The 20,171-nt window shown below is 43.8% G+C and overlaps 1 pseudogene; it reads right to left on the reverse strand.

The window, feature by feature from the left end:
- Positions 1–6,054: 6,054 nt before the first annotated feature.
- On the reverse strand, positions 6,055–10,709 carry LOC110316893 (annotated as a pseudogene).
- Between the last annotated feature and the right edge of the window lie 9,462 nt (positions 10,710–20,171).

Here is a 20,171-nt window from a genome sequence, read left to right on the forward strand (position 1 = left end):
GAAGAAGAAGAAGAAGAAGAAGAAGAAGAAGAAGAAGAAGAAGAAGAAGAAGAAGAAGAAGAAAAGAAGAAGAGGAAGAAGGAGGAGGAGGAGGAGGGGAGGAGGAGGAGAGAAAGAGGAGGAGGAAGAGGAAGAGAAAGGGAAAGAGGAAGAGGAAGAGGAAGAGGATGGGGTCCTCGGGGCCAGGTACTGCATCTTTCTCTATATAGGCCTGTGGCTTCTTCTGCATGTGGTTTTTCACTGTGGCACTGAAAATGGAGATTAGCACAGCCCTATAGTACCACTTCATCAGTAGGTCACCATGACAAGTAGTAGGAGGGAGATGGAGCTAGCCTCCATCAAGCAGCAGCAAAGCACCGCTCCACCCTCTAAGGAACATGCAAGGATTCATGTCCCATTCGTGGAAGACTAGAATCTCTCTGTCTCTTCTCCATCTATTGCTGCCAGTCAAATGTCCCTGTTTCTACAGCTGCTATCCAAAGGCTTCTGCTCACAAGCCTCTCTAGTATAGTGCTAAACTGTGCATATACATGTCTCACCTCTAAAAATCCAGGAAAAAGAGAGGGTTGGACTTGGTCAGCTTGCTGGCCTGAGGACTAATTTAACCAGGGGTTTGCAAAAGGTCACTGCACTAAAAACTTGAAGGCATAGATCAGACCTGTAGTTTTTTTCATTTACAGTAAAAACCGTATTTTAAAAAAGAAGCCTTTGTTAACCTTCAGTGGTCACCAAATTCATATTTATGGGTTGGAGGTGACTTTGATGGGACAAGCAAGAAATTATTCAGGTCATGGAAGGTTGGGTAGAGAATGTCAATTGGAAGGCCAGAGAACCAGGCCACAAACAGAATTGGATGGAGTCCTTACAAAATTATGAATGCTCAATTATGTTAATCTCAATGTCATAAGTAGTTAGGATAGAGTTATTTGTATCAGCCATGTATAATTTTACAATATCCTTTCTGTCTGGGGGAGGTATTTATTAGTCCAGCCAGCCAGGATAGTCTACCCATGGGCTCTCCTAGCTCCTGATCCAACTCCCGTTCTGGTTGTGCCTATAGAGTTCAGGGATGTAGATTGGGCCACAGAGATGTTTCATGATGTCTGAAGGAGGTAAGTGGTCAGTGAGGTTTCCAATCTGGAAGAAAAGGGACACGATCAGATGGGTAATGAAGGAGGTAGTTTGGAAAAGGTGTCCAGATCTTGTTAAAAATCTTTTACAGCCCTGGGAATTTGTTTGTTTGTTTGTTTGTTGTTTTGTTTGTTTGTTTTTGTTTTTCCAAGACAGGGTTTCTCTGTGTAGCCCTGGCTGTACTGGAACTCACTTTGTAGACCAGGCTGGCCTAGAACTCAGAAATTTGCCTGCCTCTGCCTCCTGAAGCCCTGAAAATCTTAACTTCAGTTCCTCCTTCAAGAACACACACACACACACACACACACACACACACACAGGAGGTAGGATATCAAGAATGTGCAACATGCATGTGGACTTCAGAGGACAGTAATAAAAAGGCAGTATGCAGGAGCATTTAATAAATAAAAGTATAAAGCAGTTAATAAATAAAAGGCTTGCCAAGGGTAGTTTGACACACAGAAAGTTCAGTTTATGAATTTGGCCTCAGTCTTAGCAATATTAGAACGTGGTGATCTCATCTCAGGGGCCCTGACATAAATCTTTAATGCATCCTACTATTCTATGTGTAGCTATGATTTTAAAAGAAAGATGGCCAACACCATTATTCGGTGGCTAATATTATCGCAGTGGGTCACTCTATTTCCTTCCTGTAGTAGTAAGAATCTATGCTTTTATGGTGTGGACTCCAGCAGCCCCAGTGAGCTAACCCTAGGCCACATTCACTGCTAGCTAATAGCAACCATAATGCAACTCATGACTCAGTTTCCTGAGCACCTGGTGTCCAGTCTGATCCTTCCAAGGGGTGCCCTGAAGAAAACGGTTCATGAGGCCATCCTGCCTCTCTCAACTGAGAGCAGATCCTTAAGTCTACAAATCACATCTGTCCTGGGCATGCAGGAAACAGCTCTGCACTGGCTTAGCTGGTCTTATGTTCCCATCCTTACCATAACTGTTAGACTGGCCTTATGGTGGCTACAGAAGGCTGGTTTCATTCTGCAACTGGAGAAAAAAAAAAGTAACCTTTTCCAGCTTGTACCAGATCAGTACTTGCCTAGAATTCTATCAGAAGCCAAGTAAAAGGACACAAGTAAACTCCCTTTACCCAAAGCTCCAATCTAATAAACCCAAGAGACAAAACAAAAAAGGACAGGAGATAACATGGAAGCAGAGCTTGAAGGGTCAGACCAAATCCTCAAAGGCCTAGAAACTGGTTTCCAAAGAATATCTGTTCTGTTACAAATAGCTAAAGGCATTTCTGTGTGACTGAAAGTTTTATCTCATGCTCTTTGAGTAAGATTAATATCAGATAGATCCGTCTTATAGCACTGAATGGGCTTGATTGATACAGATATGACTGTCCCGGATGTGACAGCACAAGAGCGACTGTGTACAAGGCACTGGAAATGTTCACTTATGAAATGAAACGTCTTTGGTACAAAATATATGGTGCTATATCGTTCAAAATTATCTGAAAGAGAAAACCCAGAAATAAGATGTCAACAGCTTCATTTTCGTAGCCTATATTGATGACTGTGAAAAACTTTTGGCATCAATAAAACATGAGTGATTGCCTTTCCCAATTGTCCAAAATGAGAAGCAGACCCAAGGAGGCATGTTTCTGCCAAGGGAGATTTCTCTTAATTATCCCTGAACCTCATTTGCTGCAAGGTTTAGCAAACAGCAAACTCCTCTCCTCTCTCTAACATGACCCTATGTGCATGTTCACCTGCATGTGGTCATACACCTGCACACATGTCCCCAAATTCACATCCATGAAGGTGATTTGGAAACATGACGAGCAGACTCACTAAGTAAAAAATATGGGCAACAGCACAGGACAGATGACAAGTCTTGGCCAAGGTCTGTATCACATGGGACCACGTTTGCTAAGAGGTCCTCAGCCTCTGTGGATAAATGAGGGTTTGGATTACTCAGAGTGACTGGCCTTTTTAAAAACCACACAGAATTCTTTTTTGCAATAAAACCTCAAGACTCTAAAGGCTCAAAGAAGTAAAAAGCCGTGTCCCTTAGGACTAAACCAGAGAGGAAAAGAAGCTTCAGCCAAGAGCATTGTTTCCAGCTTACACAGGATCACCTCCCTGTCTGCATACCCGGGGTGATTTGTAAAGGAGGTTAAGGGTCCGGGTTAACCATCAAGATTAGAAGTTTGAGTCCAGGGGAGAGCTGCCTGGAATTGCATCGGAATGGGCCTGGAGGGAGCATGTGCATTCTTTATGGGCCGCGGCAAAGCTGCTGTCTCCTTGGTGACTAAACCCAAGAACCCAGAGATAAACTTCCGAAGGGCAATATTTTTTAAGGGCACGAGGTGAAAGAAACAAATGGTACTTTATCTCCCAAAGGTCTCAGAGATTATTAGATTACCATTTCAAGGCAGAAACATTCTGATTTGATCCAGTGCTTGGACTCAAGAGGAGAAGGCTGAACCAAAAGCAAATCTGTTGAGTTCGGAGACAGGGAAGGATTTCTCTTCTTGCAACTTTACTGTTTTCTCCTTCTGTTGGTTCATTGCATCTGCAAACCCAAATAGTTCTCTCATGTGACTGCTGTTTTCCTTTTTACCTTCCCAAGTCCCCCTATTGGGACTGACTCTTGGTCAAACATGTTTGCATGAAGCCCATCTTGGCCAGGTCACTATAGGGACAACTGAATACTTTGACCCATGTCCCCTACTCACTTATTTCCCCTCTCCCTGCTGCTGTGTTTAGAAGACATGGGACCCAGGCAAGGTTCTCGCACTTTTTAAACCCACCCATCCAAGTTCAATGACAGCCTAGATTGACGTTATTATCCACGTAGACATCACCTCAACCACCACAGCACTCTTCTTCACTTCCCTGTGTAGACGGTGCTTTAAGGAGCTCACGTCACCTGCCCCATAGGCATTAACAGCATCCCAGCTCTGTCACAAGTCTATCAAGGATGCTTCAAGTCACTTTCCTAATAAGCAGAAATTCGAAACAGCCTGCTATACTTTTGTTTAAAATATGAGTAATTTTTAAAGACAGCTATTGTATTCTCACATTCACTTTCCTTCCTCGGTTTCCTGTGCATACAGTTGGCATTTGTGTACTGAAAGTGAACCACAATGCAGAATGTGCATGATGTCATCCCCGGAGGACCTCACGCAGGGGAATTCCAAGTCAGATGCTATGCCTCTGAGAAGACCCATGACCCAAGGCACTGTCCAGCCTGCTAGCCAGCTCACCTCCCTCCCTAGCCTAGTGGACACGGGTATATATCTGGATGAGAGGGGGGGGGATGCTGAAGGGAGAGAGGAGCAAGAGAGGCAGGCAGCCACAGAAGGCTCTGCTAGCCAGTGGGCTTTCAAATACTGGCATAAGTTGTTCTGGATTGCCTACGATGATATCACTTTTATATTCCTTGTCTAGATTTTAAAATATAACATATACAATATTTGAAATAGTTTTTCATAAAATCATACCTGGAATGAGAAAAGATAATAATGTGTATAAAGAAGCATATTCTGGGAATGAACTTTGCTCAGTGGCACAGTACTTGCCTAGTATGTGTAGACAGCTGGGTTCCACTCCCAGTACATATACATGTATATACACACAAGCACACACACACACACACAAGCACACATGCACCATCAGTGCACACACAAGTGCATGTACATGCATACACACACAAACACACACACACACACACAAAGAGAAGTATTCAGTTTACAAATTTGGATTGTAGAACAGGATGGAAACTCATTTATCTTTTCATGCATTTTCCACTTCGTTTTAAAACAAGTCCTTCCTTTCTTTTGTTCCCACCTACCCAGTATCCTTTGGTTTACTTCCCTTTCCTTCCTCCCAGGAATTCCTTCTTCTCAGTCCATCCTAGGAAGACCTCTGATACTGACATCTACCAGTCCTGGAAAGAGAAGAGAAACGTCAGAGCCTGGGAACCACAATGCAGAGAAAATAGCACCCAGAGGCAGCCTGGGCTAACCCAGGCAGTGGGATGGATAGAGCTTTTCCAGGAAAGCACATACACTCTCTGATTTGGGGAAGAAAGGGCAGGACCTCTGCTAGATGTCAGGTGTGGATGTGGCACCAGGGGCCTTATTTGGGTCAGGTCGTGCCCATTCCCTGAGAAGCAAAACTCATCTTCTCAGCCTGGTATTCCTTGTGGATGTCTGTGCTGTCCTTTCCTTGACAGCCATGACAGGAGAGGACAGAGCTGTGGCTCCTGGAGACTACCCTCCACTCAAAAGGAATGTGAAGAGATGTGATCCTTTGGAGCCAACTGCCTTGACCTCTTTACCCAGCTGGCTCCCAGTATTTGGGAAGCCCTCCACTACAAATGGAGGCAGCCCTAGGTTCGAGGGCAAATGCCCAAACGCCAGGAACACATACATGCTCTTCCAATGTGTGGAGAACTTTTGGGGCCACTTGGCAGGAATCTGACATTGGACCTGGACAAGGAAGTGGGCTTTAGGCAAGAATTAGACATTGGGCTATGACAAGGAAGTAAACTCAAGCAGGAATCTTATTTTAGGCTAGAACAGGGAAGTAAGTTCAGGAAGGAATCTGAGTTTAGGCTAGAACAAAGAAGTAGGCTTCAGGCAAGAATATGACTTGGGCTAAAACAGGGAAGTAGGCTCAGATATCTTGGCCATCCTGATAAGCCCTTAGAAACGTGATTACTGGAGTGATCACTGGACTTTGTTTATTGCCTTGATTGTTCCTTGGCTATTTATGCTTTGTCTTGCTTGTTCTACAACCTAGAACTGAACCTTGTTATTTGCATGTAATTAGAATGGTATAAAAGCAGATTGGGAAAAAATAAACTTGCCTTCAACTTCAGAACTGGCTGGGGTCACGTTACAATGTTGTCTAATTGTCTTTTTTCTTTTTAATCCTCACTCCTGCCCTGGAGAGCCTATTGACTGACTGAGCTGTCTTGGTCACCAAAGGAAGACAAGAGGTGTTGCTGAGAGCTTTTCTTGAATCTAAAGACAAAAATCACAAATGCAGATGGGACGGGATGGGGCACATAGGCCCCAGAAGCCAGTTGCAGCATTTGATAAAAATGACAAAGGAGCTGGTCCTCCTAGAGAGGCCTGGGTGGGGTCCAGAGAATCCAGCTGCACAGTGACAATCTCAGGGCTTAACTGTGATGCAGAAGAAAAAGCCATGGCCACTAGAATGAGGGACAAGAGCTGAGATCAGAAAAATCTGGACCTGGGAAGCCTGAAGGCAGGGAGATTCCTCCACTGGTTATTGATTTTTTTTTTCTCGTCATAGACACCATATAAGTACCAAAGAATCTTTCACCAGGGGTGGAACCTAAAAGCCAAAATGTTGATATTACCAGAAGGAGTCTATTGGTACTGCAGGAGGGAGAAAATGGGGAAAAGGTGATTTTTTTTCACCATAAAAGAAAGGACAGAAGAAATATGGAGGAATTCTAACATAGAGACTGCTTGGGTGGACCATCTGGAGAGAGCTTCCGGCTAAGTATAGCAGCAGGGATGTGTGAGATTAGAATGAGAAAGGCAAACACAGCCTTGGCAAAGGAAACTATTGATAAAAACAAAACAAATGCACAGAAGTGAGTAATGTGGGCCTGGAGAAAAGATACAAAAGTGAGACAGGGTGGATGGAGAGGCCAGTGCCACACAGGATGCACTGGACAGAGAGGCCAATGAGGGCCACACAGGATGTACTGAGAAATGTGTGTGTCATGAACAGAATAGTGTCCTGAATGGTCTCACATTCCAAGAGAGACCCAAAGGGAACCACTGTGTGCATATTCACTTTACATATTTTAAATTTACTTTCTATTTTATAATATTCTTCTGTTTGCTCTAATGTTCAAAAGCATCATAAATTTGATACTCTAAAACAATATGGCATATCTCTCAAGAATTTCAGGTGACCTGGCACCCGAACAGTGCTTCGGGGGGGGGGGGTATATGTAATTCTAACACCTGAGCATCTCCAAAGAATCAGACATGACATGACTTAGAAAATAGAGACAGCAGTTAGATGGTGAGATGTGGGGCCAGTGAATGGTGGGAAGTGCAAAGGGTGTCCAAGGGGACCTTAGGGACTGGTGGAAAATGGGGGCGAGGAAGAGGGGGAGATAAGAGATAGGAGGAATATAAGCTTTGATGGCCTTCACTGGGAAAGGACTGTAGGGGAATCCAAGCAAACCAAGGCAGAAGTAGGCTAAGGAAGTTCTTGATTTGTGTCCAAAGATGTGAGGCTTATGTTGCCTATGGGCCATCAGACAAGAGACACTGAGCAAGACAATAGCCCATTGTCCAGGGAGGTAGTATTTGGGAGTTAATAGCTGTGCAAGGCCAAGTTGAAAGTTTAACTGGATGTTTCCCTTCTCCCAAAAAGTTCACAATCTGGCTAAGAAGCAATGATCTCACCTCACGTTGACACCAGGGAGAGAATGGTCCATGGTGGCAGAGACAAACTCAACACCAATTTGCCTAGAGTCAAGCCTCAAGTGATGCTATGGAAAGTCATAGAACACAAGGGAAGCGAGGGCAGCTTGTGATAGACCGAAATGTTTGGAAGACAGTTTTACAAGCAGGGCCAGCACAGACTCGGGTCTCTGTAGACTCCTGTGGAATTTACCTAGAACAAGCATTTCCCTGACACTCCTGGCAACATTCAGTGAACCAGAGTCAGATGTGTGGAGGCAAAAGAAATGCATTGAGGGCTGTGCCAGGCAGTGGAGGCACTCCAAACACGTGATCACTGTAATGTAGGCACCTACACCAATGTGCCACATCAGCAGCTGCTACCTATGACCAGGAAAGCAGCAATCAGAAGAGGAAAAAGAATCTGCAGGGTCTACAGATTGTGGCAGCCCATCGCCTGTGGTAGAAGAAAACGTGAGGTGCAGATGGTGGCTGGATAGTTGTGTGTAATGTCAATAAACAAAGGCAAGATGGTTTCTTCTACAACGGAACTGCGCCTTAGGTTTGCTTTCATGGGACCAATGAAGAAAGTGGGGGAATTTGGAGCAGAGACCTCATGGGTTGGGGCATCTGGGTCACTGAGAAGGCCCCTGGCTCTAATTTCCCATTCATAAACTTGGCATGTCTCGGTCTTTGCACCAGTCACTCTCAATAATGATAGGGCTATTTGTCTTACTTTTCCATAGCTGTAAACCTAGGCTAGAAATGTAAGATATAAAAGAAAATAAATAGTTTCCCATTGGCCCGAAATGTGAATGGAGAACCAAAAGCAGCAAAGGCTTAGCAGACTCCCGCCCTGCTGATTAAGGCTCAGGAGAAGGTGGTTTACCTTGGGCAATAGACTCTCAGAGCTAGCAGTGTGGAGACCACCCACACGCTCCCTTGTCGCATCAGCATCCAGGGAAAGGCCAGAGTACCGCCCTTCCTTAGTGCCCTTCTGTGGATGAGCAACGCAGCACTTGGACACAGCCAGAGCCAATGTTTCATCATGATAACCTCTTGCACACCAGCTTCTTGTCAAAGCTTAAGCCTGGGAGATGGAAATCACCCCAAAAGCAAACACAGACTCTGATAGCCATGGGGACCTCAGGTCACCCCTGGCAGAATCTAACAACTTTGTATATTACTAGCCTTTGTGGTTTTCTTTATGTGTAGCTGAATGTCCCCACCTGGGTTTTTGCCCCTGTGGTGGAATGTATAAGCTTGGCCCATGGACTGGCACTAGGAGAAGGTGTGGCCCTGTTGGAGTAGGTGTGGCCTTGTTGGAGTAGGTGTGTCACTGTGGGTGTGGGCTATAAAACCCTCATCCTAGCTGCCTGGAAGTCTGTCTTCTCCTAGCAGCATTCAAATGAAGATGTAGAACCCTCGACTCCTCCTGGAGCATGCTTGCCTAGCCACTGCCATGTTCCCACCTTCATGAAAATGGACGGAACTTCTAAACCTGTAAGCCGGCCCCAGTTAAATGTTCTCCTTATAAGAGTTGCTTTGGTCATGGTGTCTGCTCATAGCAGTAAAACCCTACCTAAGTCAGCCCCTTAACCCACTTGGAAGGAAAAAGAACCAGTGCAACCTGCATGTAGCTGCTCCTGGTACTATATTCTTAGCAGTGCCCTCATGTTGCCAATGCAACAAACTTGGATGGACCTGCCCAAAGGGGTATGAAGCTAGAAGACTGATAGAGACCCCAGATCTCAGCAACACATACTGAGTGTTTCCCTCTCGATATGTGGAACCCTCCATCCCAGGATTTGGGAATTTGATGGGTAGGATATCCCTTCTGATCTCAGGCATCTCTCTTGCACAAGCTAGCCAACTAGCAGGAAGTGTGGGTGTCCTGTTTGGAGAGGAGGAGGCAGTTAAGTGCTGTGCTTCTTGGACTTGGCTTCCAGTGAGTTTGATCCCCACCCCTGTCACTTTCCCAGTGTTCTGTCCCAGCAGTGTACAGTCACTCACTCCTTCAGATCTGGAAAGAACCTAAATGACAAGGCCATAGGGCCTCTTCTTCAGCGTACCGTGGAAATGGTCTCTAGGGCACCTGAAACCCAGCACGTCTACTCCACGTCAAAAACTATTTGAAAGCACAGCTTGAACCTCAAGGAGATCAGCGTTCTCAGAATTGGGAAACCTGACCTTAACCTCTGCCCTTTTATTTATTTATTTATTTATTTATTTTTATTTTTTATTTTTGCCATGCAGTAACATTCCCCTTTAATAGCCTCATGGGACCTCCAGTGGTGGAGGAGTGGGTTGCTTGAGCATAGTGACCCAGGCCCATTGTCTGCTTACCCTTGACAATCAAGAATGAGAGGGTTGGGCAGCACTGGGGTGGGGTGGGGGAGGAGTGAGGCTAATCAAGGCAATTCATTTCCCATCCCTGAGCAGGGGATGGGGGGAGGCAGCACAGACCTTAATCACTTGGTGGTCATAAATAAATAAATAAATAAATAAATAAATAAATAAATAAATGCAGGTGACAGGGAGAAGAGGCAAGGCCAAGGCAGGGGTCAAGGCTACCCCATACCACAATCACGTGATGGAAAGAGAGAAAGAAAGAAAGAAAGAAAGAGAGAGAGAGAGAGAGAGAGAGAGAGAGAGAAAGAAAGAAAGAAAGAAAGAAAGAAAGAAAGAAAGAAAGAAAGAAAGAAANAAGAAAGAAAGAAAGAAAGAAAGAAAGAAAGAAAGAAAGAGAGAGAGAGAGAGAGAGAGAGAGAAAGAAAGAAAGAAAGAAAGAAAGAAAGGAGGGGAGGGCAGGTGACAGGGAGAGGATGTTGATGAGGCAGGCCTTGCCCTTGAGGTCAAGGTTGGGATGATAAACCATGGTTTCACACATCACCTTGGGAGAGTCGTGTGGGTAACCCTGTCCCACCTAAAGCTGAATACAAACTTGCCACTCTTGTAGAAGCCTTCATCAGGACCCATAGCCATCTTGAAGTTGAGGAGGTCGTCTGGGTCTGAGACACTGATGTCAGACCTAGGTTCAGTTCCTTAACGTCCTTCTGAACCCCGAGTTGCGCCTTCTTGTTGCTGCCCTTGGTGCTGCCAGCCAACTCCTCCTCCTCCTCTTCCTCCTCTGCTTCATGGAGAACAGTTTGATCATCCTGCTGCCCTGGGCCCAGTACCCCAGCCACCCAGCCTTAATTTGCTCTGAACCCCATGCATGTCTCTCTCTCTTTTGTCACCCACTATACAGCCTGAGATTGTTTCTTTGCTATTCAATAGCTAAGACCCATTACGGCTTTGTGTTCACTCAGGTGCATCCAAGATAACATTACAGAAATACTGCTTCCAAGTGCGGAAGAGATGGCAGCTTGGTTAAGAGTGATCATGGCTCTTCAGAAGACCTCAGCTTGGTTCCCAAGCCCACACCCTCACACACACACACACACACCCTCACACACACACACACCCTCACACACACACACACACACACACACACACACACACACACACACACACACCAAATAAACCTTAAACAGAAAATAAACTTCCCTTCACCTACAGGCTTCCTAGGAACAGGGACTTTGCTTCGTGGTGTCTTACGTGGCATGTAAGTCCACTCACACTGGTTTGTTACTGATCTTCGTAGTTCTCTTTGCTAATAAGCTCCTGGCAGTATTTTCACAGAATCCTCCTTTTTATGAAGATGGTCCTCACTGCCGTGTCTGGAGAGGGGATGCATCAGGGCAGCAATGGGGATGGTGGCATTTGTGCCTGTTTTTACTTGGCCTGTTTTCTGCGTTGTTCTGTGTTCAGTCTTTTACGTTGATTATAATTGAATTCTATTTATTAACTTAGCCTGAATGATTTAATACATGAATGAGTGTAATTTGCACTTTTGTTCTTCCTTCTATTACCTGGATGCACGCTTTCTACTTTGGCTTTTATTATTGCCTTCCCTTAGGAACATTGCCTTTGCTTTCATTTTCTCCCATGGTTTGGAAGCATATATCCGGTTTCAAATTAACTGCCGCTTCCCTTTATGGTTTTCCAAAGCCTACATTCTTCTTTGTTTTTTTTTTCTTCTAATTGCCAAAATCAAGAACATTCAATTACTGTATAGTCTCCTGTTAAAGAGGAATTTTCACGTGGGTATGCCAGCACGATGGTTCATCTCTTTGCTTATGTTTGTGTTATTTTTACAGAGTTATGGCTTAAATACCATTGTACCATCTAATTTAATATATGTTTTAATTTTTTAAGCAAACTTGATTCTTAATTAAAAATCCATGATCCAGCTCTGTGTGTGTAACGAGCAAAATTTAAAGTGTGGTTCTCCACCAACCTACCCACAAAACTTTCAACCCTCTCTAAAAGAAATGCAGAGACAAAGATGCAGCAGAGATGGAAGGAATGGCCAAGCAATAACTGGCCTAACTTGAGACCCATTCCATGGACCAACATGCTAATCCCTGACACTATTAATGATACTCTGCCATGCTTGCAGGCAGGAGCCTGGCATAACTGTCCTCTGAGAGGCTCCACCCAGCGGCTGACTGAAACAGATACAGATACCCACTGCCTAACATTAGATGGAGGCTGGGGACTCTTAGGGAGGAACTGGGGGAAGGATTGAAGGCCCTGAAGGTGATAGGAGTTTCACAGGAAGACCAACAGAGTCAACTCACCTCAACCATTAGGAGTTCTCAGAGACTAAGCCACATACCAAAGAGCATACACAGGCTGGACAGAGGCCAAGGCACTTATATAGCAGATACTCAGTTCAGTCTCCATGTGGGTCTGCCAACAACTGGAGCGGGGCTCTCCCTAAAGCTGTTGGCTGTCTGTGGAATCTATTCCCCAACAGGGGTACCTTGTCTAGCCTCAGGGGGAGAGGATGTGCCTAACCCTGCAGAGAAGTATGGTCCTCATTCTCCAAGGGACAAGGAGTTTAGGTCATCTAGTCTGTCTCCTATGAATGAACTAAATGTCTTTTCCTAGGAAAGCCCCTAAATTATCTTTATTCTTTTTTAAATGAACATCTTTGTTTTTTAATTTGATTGATTCTGCATGTGTATGTATGTGTATATACATGTGCATGTGTACATGTACACTGTGCGTGTGTGTGTGCGTGTGTGTGTGTGTGTGTGTGTGTGTGTGTGTGTGTGTGTGTGTGTGTGTCTGTGGCAAGGGGTTATGTTCACATGTCTGTTGGTGTTAGCAGAGGCTTGAAAAGATCATCAGATCCCCTGGATCTAGAGTTATAGGGAGAATAGGGAGGTGTAAGCTGTCCAGTGTGGGGGCTGGGATCTGAACTCAGAACCTCAGCAAGAGTTACAACTGTCTTAACTGCTGAGCCATCTACCCAGTGATTTACATTTGTGGTTTGTTTGACTTCTTGAGACAGGACATCAGTGTGTAATCCTGATTGGCTTTGAACTAGCAACTCTTCCTGCTTCTGATCCTAAAAGCTCAGATTATGGGTATATGTCCCCACACACAGCCCAATCCATTTAAAAGTTCCTATTTTCTTCTCAGTAAAACTTTCTTCCCTGCCATGACTTTTTTCTATGCATTTCTTTTAGCCATATTTTATACAGTGCCTGTTAGTTGTAGGTTGGCCTTTCCACTCTTGATATCCATTACATTTCCTCCCATTTTCTTCTTTGTATATTCATTCTACTTCCTTAGCCTGGGTTTTCAACTCTGAGTCACTGATGTTTCTAGTGCCAGGTCTCCTCTGAACTGTTTATAGTATAATAAATAACTGCTTATAGTATATAACTTTATTATACTATATTATAATGTTAATTGTAATATATATACATAAATGTAATAGGTTACATTTGTTATTAATTATATAAATGTTAATTATATAAATGTTACATTTATTCTGTATCAGAGGCCTTAGCATTCCCACATTTCTTCTAATTACCACCCAGTCATTTAGAAATTCTCAGCCTGCCGTAGCTTCCTCAGTGTAGTCATCTCTGATTCATAGACTTCATGATTCTCATATTTTATGCTGAGCATAGAACTTATACATGACAATGGTTTTTTTTTTTCTGTTGTAGGTGATACATCATTTCCCCCATTGTCTTGGGATAAGTGCTTCTTGTAGTCCCAGGAACTTCTTACTGTCTCACCAAAGTCACCAGAGAACAAGAAAGAAGGTCTCACTCAGTATCTCCTCACTGTTCTTTAAGACCATAATAGAGTCAACACTTCCGAGCTAACCGCTAGGAAGCGAGCATCTGCTCCTGTCCCCTGCAAGACTGAAGCGTGGGCCACCTTAGATGCAGTCCCTAGCAGAAGTTCTCCTCACAGGGCTCTCATTTTCCTGTTACTGAGTTGCTCTGGACAGTCCTCATCCTGTGTCAACCAATTAGCTGAATACAAAGAGGACAGTGTGTTCCTGGTCAGGCTGACAGTCACCGCCCTGCTTCTCCTCTGTGCTGGAGACCCTTCACACATAGCGCCAGTCCCAGCGAGAGAGCTACAGCTTCTGCTTGCTTCCAATGCCTTTCCCATTGAGTTTTCCATGTAGTAACTAATGGCACAAACACTTTCCCCGTGTAACAGTGTCCTTAGTAATATGTGGTAAGAGTGACGTTCCATTGAGTAGTTGGGGCAAGGGAGAGAGTGTGCATTGCCAGGAGAATCATGGTTCCTTTTGGGGTTCTTCGTCTCTCTAATACAAGATTCTAGAAACAAATCTGCAAGAAAATGGAAGGGCAATTTCATTCAAATCTGAGAGAAAAATCACAGGACAGACGAACTTTAAATCTCAGCAGTTTCCAAGTGTAGGGAGATGAAAAGGGGAAGAGGATAAAGAAGATGAAGAGGAAAAGGAGGAGAGGAGAGGGGATAAGAAGAACAGGAGGAAGAAGGGGAAGAGAAGGAGGAGGAGGAAGAAGAAGAGAAAGCCATATATTTTTTTTTTGAGTTAGAACCCAAGAATGCTAGCCTGATCAACAATAGAGGTTAGCAAGAAACTGCATGGTATGAGTGAGGGTGAATTACAGAGAAATAGGAATAACAACAACAACAACAACAACAACAGGGGAGCGTGCCTAGGCTTTCAGCAATATTTTATTTTTATTTTAAATGGTGTCTATGCAGTGTGTCTGTGTGTGGATGTAATGTCTGTGTGTGCAGTGCTGGAGGGTCCAAGAGAGGGGATCAGATCCCTAGGAATCAGAGTTACAAGCAATTGTGAGCTGCCCAACATGGGTGCTGGGAACTGAACTCTGGTCCTCTGCAAATGCAGTACTGTCCCTTAACCACTGAGCCGTCTCTCTAACCCCATGCTCAGGGTTTTGGTCAGTATCTGAAAGTAAAAGAGGGAAAGAAGAAGAGGTTACTCTTTTCAAAGTGGGCAGGTTTAACCATGCTGTGTTGAGGGAAGCTCCCTAAAGAGCCCTCCTGAGAAGCGGTCTTACTAAGAAAATAAGTGTTCTCCAGCCTTTTAGTACAGCTTGAGGTAGCTCAGTCTTCCCAGGGTGTGGTAGCCTGGCCTGGTAACTGACATCTCAGCTGGATTAATTATGAAAAGATGCGCTAATGATATGCAATATTCTAATATTTGGAGCAGTTCACAATATCCTGTCTTCTCCAGCTCCAGAGACCTAAGGAGGGGCAGTTTGGTGTTTCCTCTCTAGTGTTACCAGGGAAAGGGGGGGGAGTGTCCAGAGCTGACCATCAGGAGCAGGCCATCCTCAGTGCCCTCTGAGGCTACTAATGCATGTCTGACTGCTTAACATTAGGGAAGATGTGAGTGTCTACAAAGGCAACTCATCTTACTGGGTAGGGTAGTCACACATCTGGTGAACCCCTGGCTCCTAAGTTAGGGCAAAGGCAAAAGTCTCTCCTCTCTCCTCCTCAGCTTCATGTTGCTTCGGAGCTTTAGATTAGAGCTACAAATAAATCACTTGTGAAAGGTTCACAGCTGGGACAAATGAGCCAACCCCCTGCCTCCAGCGCTGCAGGCTCTGCACCCTCTATTTCCTGGGAATTCCAGCGGAGGAGATTTATGTAAGCCTTAGTAGCAAGTTTCATTCACAGCCTGGCGTCTCCTATTGTGCATGCTTCATCTTCTTACATAACGTGTAAACTGCATCAAAGACTTCACTGAGTGATATATGTTACACATGAACAAAACGGTTTCAATTCAACATGGAAGTTTCAGAAAGCGAACACCCTAGTACTCGATAAAGCCAGAAAAGGGGTTTCCAAAACCCTCCGCGCTATCTGCTTTCTCAGGGCAGGGCGATGGGTGGTCTGTCGGAGTTCTATTCAGGGTTTTCATTGGGGTAGACTAGGCATGGCTCTCACTACGATAACCAACACACTAGCTTACCTGAACCTATCTATCTCCTTTCAAGTGGTTTGTTTGTTTGTTTGTTTGTTTGTGGTGTGTGTGTGTGTGTGTGTGTTGAGGCATTATGCAATAAAACAGTGCTGTTACTTCACACATGTAGGACCACTCAACAAACTTCAGATAGACTGTCATTCTTAGTACGCGGTTCTCATAACACTGTTGATTTATAGAGAGATAGAAAGAGTGTCTTAATGGAAAATGCCGATTGCAAACCCCAAGTGGGTCTCCGAGGGACTGTCTCAGGCACAGTGCTTGTACAGGGATGTGTTTTCACTGCTCTACAAGGAGGGCACTACATGTTCATGAGCTCATGCACTGGCGGAGACCTATCTCTGGCCAGCATGTCCCATTCCCGAGAAGATGCCGTCAGGTGTGGCAGATTCCTGTTCCACAAAGGCTGACATCAAAGGCAGTCGGCAGTTGCAACACCAGTGTTTGAAAAAGAAAATGCAGAAACCAAAATGGCCTTTCCTAGCTTTCACTTTGGAATTTACCAAAGCCAGACCCAAGAAATGTGATGACATCCTAAAAGCCTGTGATTAATTCATGCTGGTCCCCAAGTCTTGCCCCTCAGTGCCACATGGTGAAGCAGTTACCACCACCTGGTTTTCCTCTCCAGCCAGACAGTACTTCTAAGAATTCCAGTCATCACAGAAGTGGAGATAGGCCTAAGTGTAGTGTGCCTTATATTACCGTTATGCAAATCTCTCTAACCCACACCCCCCAAGGCTCCCTTGCATAAACAACCGTTTGTGCCCATAGATTATTTACACATGTAATTGATGGCCTTCCCCCAGACAAATTGTTCAGTGCAGGGCTTCCAGCTCTGTCTCCTAATGTTTTTGCACAAGTAGGAGTCTGAGGTGGCAGGAAATGGCAGCTCCCTGGAGAAGTCATGGTGATAAATGGGGCCATGTAAGGCTATTTACATACAGGAAACAATACACATTGCCAAATGAGGCCAATCCTCGGTTTTCACATTATTTTAAATCAATAGCGCTGAATTTCTTTCTTTTTCTTTTTCTTTTTCTTTTTTTTTCCTCTCCCCTTTTGGCCAAACCAATATTTTGAAATGTAGATTCTTTTTGTTAAAAAGAACCGGGATTTATGAGCCTAGTTTATTGAAATCGTTTAAAGCGTATATGGGGCTATAATCGAGTATGAGATTCTCTAGTGGAAAGTATAGAAGCTTTGCCCAGACCAGAGTTCTGTAGGACCTTTCTGAGTACCTGGGAAGTAAGGAAGTGCTGATCTGTGCCAGAGGGACAAGAGGGTCTAAAAGGGCAGGCACACTGGCTGGTCTTGTTCGGCAGGAAGGAAATTGGACATTTCTGAGTGGCTCCATACAGCTGTGGGGTCTGTAAGAGAAGACAGGCTGGAGTAGACAAATGTCTGCTAGTGATCTTGCCTCTCACAGCTGAACTGGGACTGGATGCTCAAAGCCTCATAATGTGCTCAGCAGAACAGAGCCTGAACCCCATGCATCTGCCTGCCCCTGCCTCCTTATGCCATGACAAGACCATCCCTGCACATGTCCACAGCAGACTTCAAATTTCCCCAGAGTGATTCTGGGCCTGTGAGTATCACCATTCTTGGAATTTTAAGGCAGAGAGAGATCCAGGCTTCTGGAACTGGGCTTCATGGAGCTGTGCCGATTCTGGGTCATCAGGGAAGAGAAAGGCATTGTTGTATTACAAGTTCATTGTTATATGCCAACTCAGACAGGGGACATCTGGCCTTGGGCTCATCCTTCTTAATGTAGGAGTATTAGTATAATCACTCAATGAGAGCTTTCATCTGAGTACAGCTACAGAGTATCCTAACAGTGGTTAGTCCCAGGTCCTCATCACTGATGTTCTGGATGGTTACCTATGTCAGTACCTTACCTAACATGCTTACCTATGTCAGTAGAGCACAGTGGGATTGTTTAGTGACTTCCACCCCAAAATCAAGGGAAACCACCTTCAGTAAGAAAGCAGTCTACAAAACACTAACAAACATTCCTTAACCACGAGAAACGAGTATTTAAAAAATAAAATGTTAAAAGACAACCATTTGAGTTTTCAAGAGCAATAATAAAAATGTCTAGGAAAAACTAAATTTTAAAAGATAAAAGCTCAAATTAAAAAGAGAAAAGCCCTATCTGAGGAGTATGCAGAACTTCTGAAGATATAGAGACCTGACGCATCTTCATTTGTGCTCTTAAGATTTTTTTATCTAGAAGAATCTCTGAAGTCCACTTGGAGTCCTTAGTATGTATATTCAGTCAGGATGTGCCATGGGGACAAAAAGACAGCTGGAAGGCCAAGGTATGTTAGGTACAAAACGTCTTTTAAAGCTGTAGTGACCGAAGGTTTCCCTTTCAAGTAGGAGTTGACAGTTAAAAACTGTCCAGAACTAAGTCCATCTGGGATGCAGTCTACTGTGAAGGCAGACAGACTTTAGACCCAGCACACGAACAGTAGTAAGAGAATGCCAAAGAGGTGACAGTGTCGCCATAGTTCTTACTTCTTCCCCTATGTTTGAATAAAGCCCAGGAATCAGAGCTGCAAATTGCAAATTTGTCAGATGAGAAAGGTGAATTAAACACAATCTTTCCTTGAGAATGTGCTTGAAACAGAAACAGAAGATGCAGCCAGCAAGAAAAACAGATGGGCAGAATGGTACATTTGACAACAAAAAATATAATTTAAAAATTATTATTATTATTATTATTATTATTATTGGTTTTTCGAGACAGGGTTTCTCTGTATAGCTCTGGCTGTCTTGGAACTCACTTTGTAGACCAGGCTGGCCTCGAACTCAGAAATCCACCTGCCTCTACCTTCTGAGTGCTGGGATTAAAGGCATGCGCCACAACACCAAGCTTTAAAAAAAATTTTAAAGGGCCAATAGAGAAAATACAAAAGAAGATTAAAAAGATACAAAGAAAAATCTTAATACATACAAATCTTAATATATCTTTAATACATATAAAACTCTGCAAATCAGTAAAAAACAAAAAACACAGAACAAAGAGTTTAGAAAAGGCATTGAGTTTACATTAATAAAAATGTGAGTTGAAAAAAATTTTAGAAGCTCAATGATCAGGTGTATGCAAATTAAAATATTATTTAATTACATGCAACTGGGGTCATATGCAGAAATTTAGCTGATATGATAATATGCTTTTAAATAAATTTCAATCATTAAGAAGTTCTCAGCTTTCTGATCTTCAGACATGACTTGTGCATGTTCATGAGTTCTAAGAACAATTTTATTGACTCTGGCTTCAGTAACAGTACAAATACTAGTATCTGACAGTTGAAGATGACCTAGAGAAATTACAGTCTGGTCCCATAGTGGAAGAGAGCCACAAGGCAGATAAATCAGATGTGCATACCTGCTATGGTACGAGGTCTGAGTCTCCTACAACATGCTGCAAGTTCAAATCTCGGTGTGGCAAGGCAGCAGAAAGGAAGCTAAGAGCTGAGGCGTTGCTCTCACGAGGGATTAACCTGTGTTTTGAGAGATAGTTACTTCCCCATAAAAGCTGTTCCTACAAGAGTAAGCTTGGCCCTAATCCTTCCTGCCTTCCTGTGGGCCATGTGATCTCCCGAGTTTTCAATGTTCTCCCACCAGGATGTTATGTGCCATGTGGTAAGGTACCAAGAAGACTCTTACCAAACAGTAACAAATAGGCCATTACATCTTGGACTTCCAGCTTCCAAAATTGTGATACCTAAACAAAATAATTTTTTTTCTAGTATAAGCTGCCATGCATGTTTTATTGTAACAATAGATAATAGAGTAATAAAATATCATAATAGAGAAGGTATTTGAGAATAATTGTAAGATAAAGAGCAAGTACAACATTCAGAGTGCCCTCAACTTTGTAGACAAATGACCATAGTTGGCATTAAGTGCTTAAAACATTTTCGAAAAGAATATGTAAGAAAATTCGGAGCAGCTGCTTTACGTAATGAAACTTAAAGAAATGGGGACTCAGAGGAAGAGTGTGTCTCCTTATTGTGTGATTTATTGTGTATTTGGAATGTGTCATCATATAGTTATTGTCTCAACTGAAAAAGCAACTTTAAAAATAAGGTAAATGACAAGATGGTCAAGATGTAAAGCGTTTGCCACATGAGCCACATGACCTGAGCTTAGTCACCAGAACCCACATAAAGGTGGAAGAGAACTGATGCCACAAAATTTTCCTATGACTTCTGTATGCACACCATGACCCNCCCCCCCCCCACA

This window comes from Mus pahari, chromosome 2 (genome assembly GCF_900095145.1).
Source record: "Mus pahari chromosome 2, PAHARI_EIJ_v1.1, whole genome shotgun sequence".
NCBI lineage: Eukaryota > Metazoa > Chordata > Mammalia > Rodentia > Muridae > Mus > Mus pahari.